The following is a 15,270-nucleotide window of genomic DNA, read 5'->3' on the forward strand; positions in this document are numbered from 1 at the left end:
TTGAATAGTGGAGCCGTGATGGATGATGATATTCTAGATCTTTGCTGAAAGGTTCAAGGCAATGTTTGTACAGAATTTTAACTTGGTAGATTAAATGTTTGGGTAGAATCCATAATAAAGCAGATTATTGCTGCTGCCTAGAGGAAATGGCCTTTTCTTATTCCTTGCCCTCTGATGCATTCTTTAACCTCTCAGTGGTGGTGTTGTTAACCAAGAGGACATTATGGCCAGTATGTGGCTGTTCTGCAGCCCAAAAATAGACCAAAGTGCAAAATAAAACCACACTGCAACTTTCCAGTGTGATAATAAATGATATCAAAAAATGGAAATATGAGAGTAATTTCAAGGTTGTGATCTCATTTCAGGGCTCAGATGGTGGTCATAAACTGCTTCAACTTTGATTTATAATGCTATCGGAAGGCTTACTTGAGATCACTGCCTTGTAATATCTATTGGCTATCTATTAATCTCACTATGGAAACAAAACTGAGCTATGTAAGTTGTACCTTGCAACTTTCTACCAACCATTAGATGACAATATATGTCACTGGTTCTCAGTGACATAATTCTTTTCACAGCACAAAGCCTAGATCACTCTCTGGTCAGTATGCATGTAAAACATATAGTATCTATGGAAACAGAAATTTATTGAACAAACAATTATTCCCTTTCAGATGAGGTGTTAAACCAAAGCCTTGTCTGCCCTCACCAGTGGATGTAAAGGATCCCATGGCACTAATCAAAGACAAGCAAGGGAGTTCTCCTTGGTGTTTTGGCCAGTATTGACCCCTCAACCATAACATGTTTGAACCAGATTATCTGGCCGTTATCAGATCTTGCTGGGATCTTGCTGTGCAAAATTTGGCCCGATGCATTTCCTGGGTGTCAATGGTGACTATCCTTCAAAGGTACTTCACCACCTCTAATGCGCTCTGAAGTGTCCTGAGATCATAAGAAGTACTACATCATTACAAAACTTTGTTTCTTTCTTTTCTTCCGAACTTTTGGCGCTTTGTTGAAGAGGTTGATGAGTTTGGGTTTTGCTCTTCACGGAGAAGTGGTAACAGCCAGCAATGTGACTTCTCATGTTTCCATTTTTTATATCATTTATTATCATACTGCAAAGTTGCAGAGCAGTTTTATTTTGTATGTTGTTTTACCCATCCATTGCCACTAGGTTGGCCATCCAATGCAGTTAGAGGATGAATGATCTCATCCATGTAGCCAGGATAAGGCAACCATCTCATCACTCTAAACTCACACACTCATGCTCATCACACATTCACTGGCATCTCACTCACTGCCAGCTCAAGGGACATCACCACCCATTGTCACACACATACCCTCACATGTCCATCTGGCCTCATCTCCTCTGGAGACTGCCTCCTCAGCCCTCACCATCTTGAGGCCACTTGCACAGATCAACCTGTGCCCCCACACACAACCTGGGATACCCCCTTTCCCCAGTACAGCCCTCACCCTGCAGCCTCTTCCCTTGCCTGAGGCCACTTCTCCCCCTTTCCCCAAGCAAGCCCTAGCCCTGCATCCATTGAAAAACTGCTCACATGTGGTTGATCTGGTAGATAGAAACCTGCCTTGAGGCTCCCTAAAAGTGATGTGGTGCTGTCTGTGAAGCCTGGCGCTGATGACTGCGAGTGCTGACTGAAGCAAGGCAGGCAAACAAACCTCAAAGTCCCGAGTGAAGTGCAGCCTTCAGGTGCATGTTGCTTATGTGCTGTTGTGAAACACGTCAGTGTGTTTCCCTGACAACGTGGGCGAATGATCCAGCATCGGGGGGTTGTATTTGGTGGACAGTGATGTACAGGTGTATTACAATGAGGTTCCTGATGACCAATGGCAGGAGCACATGGCCTGCCATTGGCGGACAAAGCAGACAATCGCAAACTGGTTTCACGCCGTCATGAATCCAATTGCACCATATTGTCTCCTCACGCCACCGATCAAGCCCAATGCCCGGTGGGCATGGAAAATTCCAGCCTCAGTCACAAGAGAGAAGCCATGGGTGCAGGTCTAATGTGACCTCTAGTCAACCCAGTGGTGGAGCACATTCGGCTCAGCCTTCCATTTCCATGGAAAAGAGGTCCCCACCACTCCACACCACCCCCTCTGCCCGCCATGACTCCTCACTTGAACGACTTGATTGAGGTCTCACGTTCAGGCTGGGATGATTGCCAGGTTCGAGGAGCGGAGGTTCCCAGAGCAGCAGTGGCCCCAATTATTTTTGTTTGGCCTGGCTTCTCATAGGCCTGAGTTTGGCACTTGTCGGGTGCGCACGATCGGCGGGCCCGGGAGCAGACAGGAAACCGTCCCCCGACCATGATCAGCCCCCGACCGTGATTTCACGCTGGCTGGTCAACTAACGGGGAGAGGGCGGGCATCGACATCACTGGGGGTGCTGGTGAGCATTTCCACTGAGCTGCCTGATGGCGGACGGATGCCTCAGGGAGCTGCAAACCTCCAAATAATAGAAAATAGCACAATGCTGCAAAAAATGCCCAGGCAGCACAATCAAGCACCTGAAAGCGTACCTCATTTAAAAAAAAACAAGTCCCCAGATATTTCTCTTTATTTAAAATCCTAATGGAGATTTCATCCCGCCCTTGGATGAAGTTTCATCAAAAATGTAAAGCCCGTCTGGCCTACTGGCCCATCCGCCAACCATAAGGTTGGACGGGCCACAAAAAATCGCTTACAATTAGGCCATTAATGAGCTTAATTGCCCGCTTAATTGTCAGCTTCTGCGTGTGCTCGCCGAGTGATATATCATCTAACGTCATCTTGCGCAATTTTACACCCGCTCAGGTTGGGCACGTGCCCACTCGCAAGATGATTCTGGTCACAGAGTGAAAATAGCACAGAGGAAGTCTGTTCCGGCCGTTAAATCCATGGTAGCTCAATGTAGAGCAATCTAGTTAGTCCCATTCCCTTGCTTTTACTCCTATTTCTGCTTCCTGAGACCCCACAATTTACAGCGTGGTGAGTGCGATGACCTGTGAGCTGGCTGAAGCTCCATTTCTCCTGAGTTTTAGTTATTTTATTGATATTGTGCTTCGCACCCTGAGTTACTTTGAAGTGCAGTTGGCGTTTGGGCAAATAAAGCTGCCATTTTGGAAATGGTGAGATGTCCCCAGTAGGAACATGGAGGTTGACCAGTTTTTCTTATCATTAAGGGAGGAATTTTGGTCAAGCACCTTGCAGAACTGTTTGCTCTTTCCAAACAGTGATATTCACCTGAAGAAGGTAGCACCTGTTGATAGTGCAGTACTTCATCATGGTTACAGTTCACTCAGGGATCTGAGTTGCTGTAGCAACATTCCCTTTTACATGCATGTTGTAGTCCGGAGATCTGGATAGCTATAGTAGAGGCTCAAACGTTCTTTCCATCACAAGGCTGACCAGGAATCCCTCCCGCTCTTACCGCCTGCAATTGGTGTGCGTTGGAAGGATTTGCAGGTTGATACTCAACCTGTTGGCCATGTAGTGAATGCACGCTCCTTGGCCAGCGGGTCCTTGGGTGGGACTCGAACCCGGAGTATATGTCTCAGAGGGAGGATTGCTATCCTCTGTGCCACAAGACCTCCATCCTTCAGTACTTGAGTGGAATGTGTACAATGGCTGGGATTTTCCAGTCCTCGGAAACAATGGAAAATTTAACAGACTAGCCAAAGGTCCCTTGACCTCGGGCAGAAATTTCCAGTCTCGCTACAGGCTGCATGCCCGCCAAACCATCAAAGGCCTATTAAGGCCACTTAAATATCAATTAAACTAATAAACGGAGCTGCCCGTCCAACCTTAAGGTTGGCAGCGGGCAGGTGAAGAGCTCAGGCGGCCCGGGTGGAATGAGGGTTCATGAAGATTTTTAAAGTTTAATAAATTTTTTAAATAAAATTCATTGACATGTCCCAGCTCATGTGACACTGTCACATGATGGGATGTCTTAAAATTGTTTTTTCTTTATTAAAATATTCAAAAATCAAACTAATCTCCCTGTGCCTCAGGGAGGTTTCTACGCTCTTTAGCACGCATGCGTGAAAGAGCGCAGGCCCCGACTCAGCCTCTTCCCCCCACCCACACAGGGAGCGCATAGTGCTTCTGGGTGCATGTCACACTGGGCCGGCCTTAATTGGTCTGCCCACGTAAAATGGCGGCACGCAGCCGATCGTGGGCGGCAATCGGCTACATGCCTGCCCGTGCCCGTGTCCGCTCCTCCCAACCCTTCCCCCCCGACGGGGAGAAAATTCTCCCAATGGAACTTGTGGTTTACAACAGTTGGGAGAGGTACTGAATGGGGGCCTGGCATCTATGCAGCTGCAACTGGGGAAAGGAGCAGGGGAAACAAATTAAGGAAACGGGGTTGGGTGGGGAGGAAGAAAAGCTAACAAAATTACAAGCCTAGAATTCACTGTAATAGCCATCTTGCCAACAGATGCTATAAGTTAGACTGTTATTCTTCCCAATCCTTCATTGTTGTATTCACAGCACAATTAACTGAAAAAATAATTGGAACATGCCGCAGTGCATGTAGCAATGGATTGGAAATGGTGCGCCTAATGGACAGTTTAGAATTAATTGTGCTCCTTGATTGAAGCATGAATTTCAACAAAGTTTATTTGTTTGTACATCTATTTATATTAGGCAACAAATTGCTGAAAGATGTAAATGGGGAAAGATACTAAATAAAAAGTAGGAAAATAAGAATGCTTTTGTTACTCCCACACTCGATCAGCCAAGATCCAACTGAATGGGGGAATTGACTGAAGGAACTGATTGCTATGTTACTATGTATCATTAGACTTTGCCTTGGAAATGTGAATTTTAATATTATTGCACTTTAGCCTTGGCTGATAAGTGTTTCAGAAGCAAAGCAGAAAACAATTATGCCAAGAAGCAACTTCACAGCGTTTCAAAGGTTACCCTCGTTCCCCAAATACATCTAGCAGCGTGAGAAATATGCGTAACAGACACACGAACATTATATAAAACCTTCAAAAACCTGGGGCAAGATTTTCAATGTGGGATGAATTCCAGGTCCCAAGCCTGAGATGCATTGCTATTGCAATACTATTTTAAAATTTAAATGGCCTAATTCGTTAGGAGGCGAGTGGCACCCTATTAGAGGCGATGAGCAACCTTTAGTTGATGGGCGCTGCCTTGCTTGTGCCGGCAGCAAAGACAGGAGGCAACCACGATGGGGACTGTCGCTCCCTTGTCGATTGGAGCAGGCAGCTCATCAGAGGGCCAGGAGCTGGAAAACAGGGTTAAGTGGTCATTCAAACAAATGTGAGGTACAACCGGCTGGAGCTGGTACAGGGTGGCCCATCATACTTCTGCTTCGAACAAATTAAAGAAGAGTTTCAAATATCTCCACAATGAACCTGGCAGTTGGGCACTCAGATGCCAAAGTAGAGTTTCCCAACCATACATGTCCCTTAGCAAGCTCCTTCAGGAGCTTCATGGCCTGGTACCTGGCGGCAAGAGGGTAGCCCTTTCCCTACCACCCCCTGCCACCCCCACCCGCAACTGCCTCTCCCCCCCCACCGACTACCCGACTAACCCTCCCCCCAGCCTCTTCATCATGGTCCTCCCACCTCCCTGACTCCCCTTGCCGAGACCCCTGACCCCGGACTTTCCTGGGCTCGCTGGCATGGTGGAACTGCCTATAGTTCCAGCAGTAGCCACCACTTCCTGGCTGGCACAGCCGGGACTACAGAGCTGCTGACCATCCGTTTGGCCAGCAGATCTCTGAGGTGGAACTTACTCTCAAGAAAGAGGCAGAAATCTTGCCTTAAAGCAATTAATGCTGCTCCCATGTTAAATGGCTGAGGGGAGGGGGGGCAGCATTAAATGGTGGGCGGCTCTGTCCTGATGTGTTGGTGGATTGCATGGGGTGGGATGGTTGGCAGGGAGGGTGGCGGCGGTTGGGGGTGTGTGCATCACAAAGCATCATAAGATCTAGCCCGATGTTGCTTCTTTGAAGTGTGTCCTTGTTAAGATTCAGCTATTCGGCAATATTCTGCCTGCTTTTATTGATCAAACTTGGCCTCACTGTTGGGTTTAATAGAGAGAGGGGTATGAAAATTAACCACACATCTGTTTCAGTAGGGAAATGCGAAATGGGACATTTTGGAGTTATATAAGTAATGGTTGAAGTTACTGGCACTGTCATATCCAGCTGCCAGGGCTTTCAGGTCTTCGTGTGGGCATGGTGGAAGGGCTCAGGAGCGACCGGGAAACAGCCCACCGCCAGCATTCGGCCCCCGGCCGCAATTGAACGGCCAGCCAACGTGAAAGGTGCACCCCTCAGGGCTGCCGTGGTTGGGGGTGGGAGGAGGGCGTGGGGAAGCGCTCAATGAAAGCTCCCTAAAGGCAGCGGGATGCCTTTGGGAGCTGAAGAATTTAAGACCAAGAAATGAGGATGTATAAATGCAGAAAAAAAGTTCCGTGCATCGGACTCACTCACCTAAACATATAGATAATTAAAAACTCTGCCCAAATGTTTATTTTAATTGGTATCGGAAACCTCATCCCGCCCTTGAATGAGGTTTCCTGAAAAATCCAAAGGCTGCCAGGGCAACTGTAACATCGGACAGGCAGCGAAAAATCGCTGTTAATTGAAACTGTAATGGCCTCAATAGGCCTCCTAATTGCTGGCGGATGTGCTGCCGACTCTTGCATGTGCCTGCCGGCCGAAATGTCGCGCCTGTGCACGACGATGTCGCTACGTTTACCCAACATCACCGCGCGTTACTTTACGATCGGGTTGGGCACGTGCCCACCCGTGGGAGGTAAAATCCTGCCCATTGACTTTTGTGACATTGATGTAACATCCCAACAGCCTAAATCTCTAGAAAATGCCATCCTGTTAAAATGCTGGACAGTAAGATACAACAAAGGTTAGGTTTTCTATGAAAGTAAAAGAAAGGAGAGGAATTCTGTTGGCACAACTGTACAGATGCATAAAAATTGCCAATTTAAATACTCGTGCCTGCAAGCAGGTGCATGGGAACACCACCGCCTCCATGTTCCTCTCCAAGCTATACACCATCCTGACTAGAAACTTTATCGCTGTTCCTTCACTGTCACTGGGTTAAAAACCTGGAACTCCGTCCTTAAAACCACTATGGGTGTACTTACACCTGATGGACTGCAGCAGTTCAAGAAGGAGGCTCCCTATCACTTTCTCAAGGGCAATCCTGGATGGGCAATAAATGCTGGCCTAGCCAGGGACACCCACACCCCAGCAACAAATGTAGCCTGTAGCTCCTGTAATTTTTTCCCAACCAGAAACACTTGCATTGGGCCCCAGGGTGTGCAGATAACTTGTGAACTGTTTTGTGACTGGAGTAAAGATTTGGATTATAGTAAGAGTACAAATGTTTCATTTCAAATTTATTTCAAACTATTTAAATACCCAGGACTTGGTTTTTAACTGAAAAAATAATTTTAATATAGAAATATTTAATATATTAATTAGACAATAATTGGTATCCCAATTGAAGTATAGTATGTGTATTATAAATTGATCTATTTCATGTTTAATGAGTTAAAGCCTTCGTTAATGTGGCAGGTAAGTGAATATCATGCTAAGCTTATGTATTCTAATATTGAGGAGATCTTGTGGCACAGTGGTAGTGTCCCTACCCTTGAGATAGAACCTCTGGGGTCAAGTCCCACTTCAGGGCATGATGGCCATGGAAGGTGTGCTTGTAACATGTCCAAACAGGTTGATTATCAGCCTGTAAACCCTTCCAATATGCCTGATGGTAGGTGGTAAGAGCAGGAGAGTTTCCTGGTCAGCCATTCTGCAGAAGGCAACAGCAAACCGCTACAGTACTTTGCCAAGCATAATCACGGATGTGTCCAGTGGCAGTCCATGGTCACCAGCATCCTCTTAGGGCATGGTACCTGAAGAAGGAGGAGGTTTCTAATATCACTGTCATTCCCACACTTAGACTCCTCATATGCTTATGCATATTCAAACATCAGTAGAGGTTACAAATACAGCACATTTTCAAAGCAAAAGCTAGATAACACAATAAAATCCAATGCTTCTGGAGTTTTGAAATCTGAAGCGTGTTCAATTTAGAAGAAGACACACTAAAAAGCCCCAAAAAAGTGGGGTGATGATAGTGAATTGGCAGCCTATTTTGCATCTCTTCTGGTTTTTTTGTTTTTATTAACACCATCACACAAAATCAGAATTACCCTTTTCCCCTAGCCCCTTCCTTCCATCTAGTCCTGATGGGCCACCAGCTTGCAGCTAGACAGAAAATGTTACCCAATCTCCTTGAGAGAAAAAAACAAACTGTTTGAGCCTGAGATGAGTAGCCAGCCTAGGATCACAAAGGTTATAAGGCACAAAAACAGGCCATTCAGCCCAACCAGTCAATGCAGGCATTTATACTCCACTTATAAGAAGTAGGAGCAGGAATAGGTCATTCCACCCCTTAAGCCTGCTCTGCCATTCAATAAGATCATGACTGACCTGATTGTGGCCTTAACTTTCCTGTTGGCCTCCTATAATCTTGAACTCCCTTTCTTTCTTCATCTAAATCTATCATTGTAACCCTCTATTCCTTTCTTCCTTATTGCTTGACTAGCTTAAATGAATCTATACTATTCGCTTCAACCTTGCGTTTTGCGAGTTATATGTTCTCACCATTCTTTGGGTAAAGGAATTTCTTCTGAATTCACTATTGGAATTTTTGGTGACTGTCTTAGATGGATGGCCTCTAGTTATGCTCTTCCCCACAAGTGGAAACATTGTCTCTTTAACCCTTCTATCAAAATCTTTCATAATTTTAAAGACCTCTATTAAGTCACCCCTCAGCCGCCTTTTTTAAGAGAAAATAGACCCAGCCTGTCAATCTTTTCCTGATATGTATACCCACACATTTCTGATATCATCCTTGTAAATTTTCTCTGTACCCTCTTTTGTGCCTCTATATCCTTTTTATAATGTGGTGACCAGAACTGAATGCAGTAGTGGTCTAACCAAGTTTCAATAGCATAACTTCTCCATTTTCCAACTCTCTCTTTACAAATAAACCCTAGTGCTTGATGCAAAAGTAAAAAAAAATCTCAAAGTAATATAAATGGAACTTTAACACAATTAAGGAGGAATGAATAGGCTACAAGACTGTTCCTGTAATTACTATCATGTACATTCAATGGGTGTGCCATTTGATTATAAACAAAGTACTGTAATAGGGGCTTTCTGAAATGATTAATGCCTTGGACCCACAATACAAATATAATTACTGCAGCTGCTTTTCAATTTGAGTTATTTAAATAAAATGCACTGAGCAACAACTATTTAGTACAATAAATACTCTGAAACGCTTGTTCTGCCATAAATGTGTCTGCTATAATCAAGGGAAAGACACTTCTAAGATTTTAATTCATCCATTTGGTCTGCAGTCTATTAAAACTGACAAGCTGTTCAGTGTAGCACTGCTCTTTTCAAGCTTCAACGCGGCTTATTATTCTTTGTTGCAGAATTATGCACTTTGTGCTGTATGCTCAAGCGAGGAAGATTTGAGTTTAGTTCAGAGAGCACATTTACCGTGACAGGTCTTTTCACGTAAGAATGTTTTTAGTTGGACGACAAACATTTCATGTGTTAGATATCTCAATATCCTAAGATAAAATGATTACAACCACAGTCACTATGATTCTTATTGGTGTATGGTAGTTGTACTCATGTGGTACACAGTAAGTTGGAGAATATGATGCTATTAGATCATCTTGGTTAGCAGTAATAAATGGGTGCTAGCGAAATGGCTGCCCATCACACACTGAATAATTTTGCTTCCCTTTTCTAAAGGATATTTAAGTGCAACCACCCAAACTATTGGATGCCCTATTGTCTCGTTCTTAATGGTTTCTGCTCTCTTCATGTTTCTGTTCCTCTTTGTTTGTCTTTCCGCCACTTGTTTTGCCTCTCTAATTTCTCTATTCTACTTCTCACCTCTTAATTCTTATTTTCACTTCTCTCTCCGGATTTCCCTCTTTCCAACTAGGAGCTAAGGAATCATATGATGTGGTGTGGAAGGGAAAGAGGGCACCAATGGTTTTTGACTGCCTTCGAAGTTGACGTGGCCCTCGCAGATCCCTTTCTATCCTCACCCAGAGGCTTCCCCTCTCCCCTCCCCTCTTGACTCCTACAAATTCCTATTTCTACCACAACCTCACTCCAATTACTACCACTACTTTTTCCCCTTCAAACTATCGGCTCAATCCATTTACCCTCCACTGCCTCTCTCTGCTGCTACAATTCTCACCCTTAAACACCATCCACTCCCCAAGTAGAGGTAGGGACAGGTCAGAGCCCCTCTCACCCTCACCCTACTTCTTTTTCAAAAAAGATGTGTTGCTCTCAACTTTTGTTTTAAGAACTCAGATTAGAATGAGGATAGAAACTGCCTATGTACTTTTTTCTCAATTTGAGTCTTTCATACAATCTCACAGGCATAAATAATTCATGTTGACTTTTTCTGCCAAGGAAACATGTGTAAAGCAATTACTTAGCTTTAAATATGTTTTTTGTTGTTTGGAATCTGAAGTAATGTCATATGGAGAAAGAAATCACCTTCCTCCTTTTAACCTCCCTCTTTGTCACAGCTTTTGCCCTTTATCACTTTCTAAAATGTATAGAACGAAAAATTGAAGTAACAATAGGTGCATAATCAGAAAAATGTCATGTTTTCTCTCTCCAACTCAGAATTATCCTTTTGAAAAATAACACAAAGCATAATTGTACCTTAGTAAAAGTTCAAAAATTTGTCCAGAAGTTCAACTTCAGTTTAAAAAAAAAACATGCTTGTTAATACAGAAATCGAGTATTGCTGAAAAAAGAGACTTTGATTGTCGAAGCTTTTTACCTTGCACTCATCAGGACAATTTGCAAGAAAATATCACTGTCAGGGGAAACAACATATTTATACTGTACGTCTCAACCAATCAGAGTCCATTTGGCAACCTATCAATGCTCTCTTCTCAGACAGTATAAATATGTTGTTTCCCCGACATTGGTATTTTCCTGCGAATTGTCCTGATGAGTGCAAGACGAGAAGCTTTGACCAAAAAAAGTTACTTTTTTCAGCCAAAAAAAATAGTTGTGCAGGAACTGCTAGAGGCCAAAGAAACATATTCCTCAGCATAGTTGACTGAATGGTTTTGAAGACTCCAAATAAATTATGCTGCACATGGTCAGACTGTATAATACAAATTCCACTCTTAGCATAATAGTCCTGGGCAAAATATTAACCCCAAGTTCAGATTTTTTTGAGGGAGCAAAAGAAAAACTTTTACTAAAGCATTAAAAGAACCAAAGACAATTTAATTGATAAATATAATCATGTTATTGTAAAATATGCACTTTTAAATTTTTCTACTTTGGTCACCTTCTTATTTTGGGAAATGTAACTTTCAGTTACTGGGAAAACAATATGAATAGGAAACCAATCAGAAAGCACTTTGGGAGAAAGGTGGGATCCTAATGGCAGATTGAACAACCTGGTAGTCAGATTATGCATTTCAATGTTTGCATATTGGGAATAACCCTTGATCCTGTCAAAATATTCCTGATCCACACCCAAGAGAAGGGAAAGCTCGTAAAAGCCTAATGATCAAAATAAGCTATGCAGCATAAATGGCTCAAGACACTTCTATAAAACATGTGCATCAGAGCTGAAGGCCATATCTAGAACATGGAATTTACTGAACAGGCTGTCTCATGTGATGGAACAACACCTCTAGTACCTGAATTGCTTTGGTGCCTACTTCAAATGTGCCCCTGAAAATATGACCCAAATAATGGTTCACTGTGCACTCTACAACATTGCCATTCTTATTGACATCCGCAAGCAGTTCACTGGTACCAAGACAAAAAAGTACAAGGAGAGACAACACCTACGGAAAGATGACCACTGGCCACTCTTCGGAAGCAGTTATTAGCAGTTAACTTCCCTAAGGTATTATACTCAGATTGTTGCCTTATGGTTTCCCTCTTGTCCACTTGACCTTGCACCTTATGATTAACTCATCAGCAAGAGTATTTTTGTTGCTGCAAAGCAGTCATATGTTTGCTTTAATTATTGAAGCCATTCATTTAGCTGTGATGTGCATTGTTAGTGCATGCCCAACCAAGTGCCCCAAGTTTGTGCAGAAAGTACTTCCCTTAGACTTCCTTCTCCCTTTAAAACAGACTTTCATAACCTCAGAGTGTCCCCAAATGCTTTACAACCAATGAAGTACTTTTTAAAGTGTAGTTACTTATGTATTGGAGGAAACACACCAGCCGATTTGTGCACATGCAAACATCAATGTAATACTGGCCAGGTAATCTGATTTAATGGTGTTATTGTTAACGAATAAATATTGGCCAAGATACCATGGAGGATTACCCTGTTCTCTTTTGAAACTGTGTCATGGGATCTTACATATTCACCAGAATGTGTAGACATCTCATCAGAAAGAAGCAGTTGCATGTTCAATGCATGCTGTCCATTTCCATGGGAGGAAAATATTTATTTTAGGGCTGTTGGTTGGCAGATAAACATTGGTAAGAACTGCCCTGATCTTCCCCAAATAATGTCATCCACCTAAAGGGTAGATCTGGCCTCATTTAAGCGTATACCACCTCCAACTGTGCAGCATTGCCTCAATACCACTCTGGTGTGTTTTGACCTAGATTTTGTGCTCAAACCTCTGGAGTGGATCTTGTACCTGCAGCTTCCTGACTTAGGGGTGAGAGTTGTACCACTGAGCCATTGCAGAAACCTTTAAAATCCCTCAGCAATAATTAATTACAAAGCAACACTGAGCGTACAGGCTCTTGTCATCTTTTGGAACTATGCAAAAATAGTCCACATAGCCTGCATTGTTATTTCAAAATGCTTCATAATTCATTAACATTTTTGTAGAAAATGGCAGATTCCAGTTCCCAGCTTTGTCAGGATACATTTCTGACAAATAAAATGCATTTTCAACAGAATCCCCAGGCAGAAACATCCCCAGAACCATTCATCCTGCAGTTCAACTGATATCCAGCTATTCAATACTACTGACACTGATAAGGACATTGTACAGGCTTTAATACTACCTTGAACACTGTTTAATGGGCACAGATCTGGCTGCAATTATCATTTGCATCATAATCTATGTTATTCACTTATTTATTTTTATTGATAATATCTAGTCTCTGGCATTCACAATCCCTAATGTGGATTTTTTTTTTAAATGTTGTGAGCTTCATTGGTTCCTCATCCAGCAATACCTTGATTTTAACATTATCATCCTGGTTTTCAGTCTCCCTGCAGCCTAGACTCTTCCCTATCCCTGTAATCTCCCCTAACCTGACAACCTTCTGAGATCTCTACACTCTTCAACATGGCCTCTTGCGCCTTCCCAATTTTCATTGTGTCACTTTTGGCAGCCTTACCTTCAGCTGCCAAAACCCTTAACTTTGGAATTCCTTCTGTAAAATCTCCCCACTTAGGTGCCTTTCTCTCCTCTCCTTTAAGAACTCCCTAAAGCCTACCACTTTGACCAAATCTGTCCCAATATTCCTTTAAATCGCTCGGTGTCACGTTTGATCACTCTTGTGAAGTGCATTGGATGTTGTCCTACATTAAAGGTGCCACATAAATGACAGTTTTTGTTGCAGGCAGGGTTGGATTTACTGTCCATCTTGAGGGAACCTTAAATACCTTTTGTGTGGAACTGTAACTATATTTAAGCTGGTCTGGATAGGGGTTCCAATTGGTGACCCAATTGAGTTGCTACAGCAATGTGGCAGGTTTGATGATTATATTCCAATGCTAACCCACAGGTTGTTTTCCAAACTAAATTTTGCCTCAGTTTGCCATGTTGGGATTTGCCCTCACAGTATCAGGATTACCAATCCAGTGCCATGGCTACAGCAACTGTACCCAATCAGTCTGCCGTCAGTGTTCAAGTGGAAAATCCTTGCGTGCAATCTGACCTCATAATCCCCGATGGTCAGTTCCTGACCTAGTAATGGCCCAGAATTTGCTTAAAAAGTACCAACGTGTGACTGATGCACGTTGTAACCAATATGCAAATTAACCAAGAATCTGTGGCAATGAAGAGATACACTAAGGCCAGGATATTTAGATTGGCGAGTAAAATGATATGGGATGACGTCGTGCAGAACTCCCGATGTCACCCCGCGTCATTGCCATTTTCAGGTCGATGGGGGTGCATCCAAATCAGCTGTGTGCTCGCCGACCTTGTCAACGGCCTATTGAGGCCATTTAAAATCTAATTCAAGTAATTAATGGATCTGCCCGTCCAATCTTAAGGTTGGTGGGCAGGCTGGGAGCCGTGGCGGGCTTCAGAAAAAAACATGTAACCTCATCCACGGGCGGGATGAGGTTTCACGAGGGTTTTTTAAAATTTCATAAAAGTTTGATTAAAAGTGATGGACATGTTCCAACTTATGTGACATTGGCACATGAGGGGACATGTCAGGGAAATTTTATTTTTGTACATTTACCGTTTTTAAGTTTGGCGCCGATCTCCCTGAGGCAGCACTTAGCCTCAGGGAGATGAGTGTGCTCTTTCACGCGCATGCACAAAAGGGCACACTCTCAGCTGAGGGAATCCCTCCCCCACCTGCACAGGGAGCGCATAGCACTTCCTGGCGGACATCACACTGGGTGGGCCTTAATTGGCCTGCCCACGTAAAATGGCAGTGCGCCCCCAATTGAGGGCACCAATCAGAGGCACCCGCTCCTGCACTTCCCCCCCAACAGGGATAGGGGAGAAATTCTTCCCTAAGAGTTGTGAGTTGTTACAAATTACTGACTGATACTTTTCTGCCCTGAATCAATATTCTGATCAATGTCAATAGTAAAGAATAACTGGATGTCAGTTGAACTGCAGGATGAATGGTTCTGGTGATGTTTCTGCCTGGGGATTCTCTTGAAAATGCAATTGTTTGTCACCCATAACCTCCCGATGAGTTGTATGAAGTTGCTGCATTTGCACATTAATGGCCGGTTAAACTTGTCATAGAAAATTAAGCCTAGTAATTAATATTGTAAATGTCCTTTTAATGATGTGATCATTGTTAATGACTGCCAGTCATCCACTCTGGCCCAGGAAGTGAGCAATTAGAAGTATCAAATCTCTTTCTTTCTGATAATGAATTGTTGCAGGGACTTTGAAATAAGTTTTTTTTCTTACTTTTCCTTTCTGTTCCCTTTTTTCTGTCTCATAACG

Source organism: Carcharodon carcharias, chromosome 4, assembly GCF_017639515.1.
Source record: "Carcharodon carcharias isolate sCarCar2 chromosome 4, sCarCar2.pri, whole genome shotgun sequence".
Taxonomy (NCBI): domain Eukaryota; kingdom Metazoa; phylum Chordata; class Chondrichthyes; order Lamniformes; family Lamnidae; genus Carcharodon; species Carcharodon carcharias.